This window comes from Oncorhynchus gorbuscha, linkage group LG04 (genome assembly GCF_021184085.1).
Source record: "Oncorhynchus gorbuscha isolate QuinsamMale2020 ecotype Even-year linkage group LG04, OgorEven_v1.0, whole genome shotgun sequence".
In the NCBI taxonomy this organism is placed as follows: domain Eukaryota; kingdom Metazoa; phylum Chordata; class Actinopteri; order Salmoniformes; family Salmonidae; genus Oncorhynchus; species Oncorhynchus gorbuscha.
In genome coordinates, this window is record NC_060176.1 from 1,875,185 (window position 1) to 1,878,399 (window position 3,215).

Sequence of the window (3,215 nt, forward strand, 5' to 3'; positions counted from 1 at the left end):
GTTTATGGTAACAGCAGTAACAGTAGTCTATGCTAACAGCAGTACAGTATTCTATGGTAACAGCAGTACAGTAGCCTATGGTAACAGCAGTACAGTAGTCTATGGTAACAGCAGTACAGTAGTCTATGGTAACAGCAGTACAGTAGTCTATGGTAACAGCAGTACAGTAGTCTATGCTAACAGCAGTACAGTAGTCTATGGTAACAGCAGTACAGTAGTCTATGGTAACAGCAGTACAGTAGTCTATGGTAACAGCAGTACAGTAGTCTATGGTAACAGCAGTACAGTAGTCTATGGTAACAGCAGTACAGTAGTAACAGCAGTATGGTAACAGCAGTACAGTAGTCTATGCTAACAGCAGTACAGTAGTCTAGTAACTAGTACAGTAGTCTATGGTAACAGCAGTACAGTAGTCTATGCTAACAGCAGTACAGTAGTCTATGGTAACAGCAGTACAGTAGTCTATGGTAACAGCAGTACAGTAGTCTATGGTAACAGTCTATGGTAACAGCAGTACAGTAGTCTATGCTAACAGCAGTACAGTAGTCTATGGTAACAGCAGTACAGTAGTCTATGGTAACAGCAGTACAGTAGTCTATGGTAAGCAGTACAGTAGTCTATGCTAACAGCAGTACAGTAGTCTATGGTAACAGCAGTACAGTAGTCTATGCTAACAGCAGTACAGTAGTCTATGGTAACAGCAGTACAGTAGTCTATGGTAAGCAGCAGTAGTCTATGGTAACAGTCTATGGTAACAGCAGTACAGTAGTCAGTATGGTAACAGCAGTACAGTAGTCTATGGTAACAGCAGTACAGTAGCTATGGTAACAGCAGTACAGTAGTCTATGGTAACAGCAGTACAGTAGTCTATGCTAACAGCAGTACAGTAGTCTATGGTGCAGTAACAGCAGTAACAGCAGTAGTCTATGGTAACAGCAGTACAGTAGTCTATGCTAACAGTCAGTACAGTAGTCTATCAGTATGGTAACAGCAGTACAGTAGTCTATGCTAACAGCAGTACAGTAGTCTATGGTAACAGCAGTACAGTAGTCTATGGTAACAGCAGTACAGTAGTCTATGGTAACAGCAGTACAGTAGTCTATGGTAACAGCAGTACAGTAGTCTATGGTAACAGCAGTACAGTAGTCTATGTCTATACAGTAGTCTATAGTAACAGCAGTACAGTAGTCTATGGTAACAGCAGTACAGTAGTCTATGGTAACAGCAGTACAGTAGTCTATGGTAACAGCAGTACAGTAGTCTATGGTAACAGCAGTACAGTAGTCTATGCTAACAGCAGTACAGTAGTCTATGGTAACAGCAGTACAGTAGTCTATGGTAACAGCAGTACAGTAGTCTATGGTAACAGCAGTACAGTAGTCTATGCTAACAGCAGTACAGTAGTCTATGGTAACAGCAGTACAGTAGTCTATGGTAACAGCAGTACAGTAGTCTATGGTAACAGCAGTACAGTAGTCTATGGTAACGTCAGTACAGTAGCCTTTGCATAGGCCCTTTATTTCGTTTTTTTTTTGTGGGACTGGAAAAAACTGCCTGAAAGGTGAAATAACATTATTGACCGGTTCCAATGCTTTTAAAATAACACTTCTGTAACAGTATGGATCACTTTCATTCAACATTCCATTTATGTTCCTTGAAAAATGTTGTTATTTTCCGATTTTTGGTTCTGTTCCCTGAACTAGTTCCTGGTTCTAACAGTCCTGACTGTCCATTGACTTATAGCCGTGCTGCTGGCAGAGTGATTACAATGAGCCTCAGCTAGCCTGGATAATGAACGTGCTCACATAGCTGATGGATGCCACAGTACAAACTCCCTGCTGCTTCTGCTGAGAGCACCGCCATAACTCTATTACTGTGTGTGTGTGGGGAGGGGGGGGGTCTGCAACTATAGAGGAACACTGAGACACCTTCTCTATAGCCAAATAGAACTCAGCTAGCCTCAGCTTCTTGTCTCTTCTACACCCCTGATCAATAGATGGAAGAGGAACTATCCCAAACTAAAGACTCTGTTACATTAAAACCTGTCTGTCTCTCTACCCTGTTAGCTGTGAACTATGAGGTGGAGACAGCTAATTGCAGTCCATACATTAACAGAATAATAAAATACACATTTGTGGATTGAGAGTTACTCATTCAATGATTGAAGGATATTTGTTGTGTTTGTATATTAAATTATGTGCTATGTAAATACCTTAAATGATTGTGTTACCTTCTTTGGTTGAATGGACTTACTGTAAGTGGCTCTAGATAAGAGTGCTTGTTAAGACTGAGATGTAAATGATCATGTCGTTTGTTGTCGTGTCTTTGGCTATGCCGGATTAAGTGATATAAAATGCTATAAAATAATTAAGTGATATATTAAGTGATATATTAAGTGATATAACATGCTATAAAATAATTTATCCGTAATTAATATTGCCTGATTGAGCTAATCATGTAAATGTAATTAACTAGAGAGTCGGGGCACCACGGACGAATATTTATAGAGCTGTTATCTTCCGAATAAACTCTTAAAGACCTCGTCATATTTTACATCAATAGCAGTGAATATTAATGGTCACCTTAATTCAGTCTCATCTGAGTTGTAAATTATCGGTTAGCTTCACGAACCCTGGGTAACAAGTTGAATCAGCAATACAACATTGGGTTTCATTATGTATTTACTAAATACCTAACTAATTACACAGAATTACATATACACAGAATTAATCACACCTTGATTACAAATTACGTCACAAAGGAAAACGTCCCTAAACGTTCCCAGAATCTCTATGTTAACCAAGGGGTTTTCAAATTTCACATCAGTAGGGTAGAGAGAGGACAAAGGGGGGCAGAGGTATTTATGACTGTCATAAACCTACCCCCAGGCCAACGTCATGACATTGTATTTGGCAGTGGCTGTACTATGTTACTGAAGGTTTGTCTATAGTGTAATTATGTATTGTGTCACTGATGGTTGCCAGCATAATGTTTTACATACATGGCAGCTAGAAGCTGAATTGGGTATACATGTAAAAAAAATAAAAAAACATCAACATTATAAACACATTGTGAGAGTAATGAAACGGAAAGAGATGATGGAGGATCAGGGAACAGATGATGGAGGATCAGGGAACAGATGATGGAGGATCAGGGAACAGATGATGGAGGATCAGGGAAGAGATGATGGAGGATCAGGGAACAGATGATGGAGG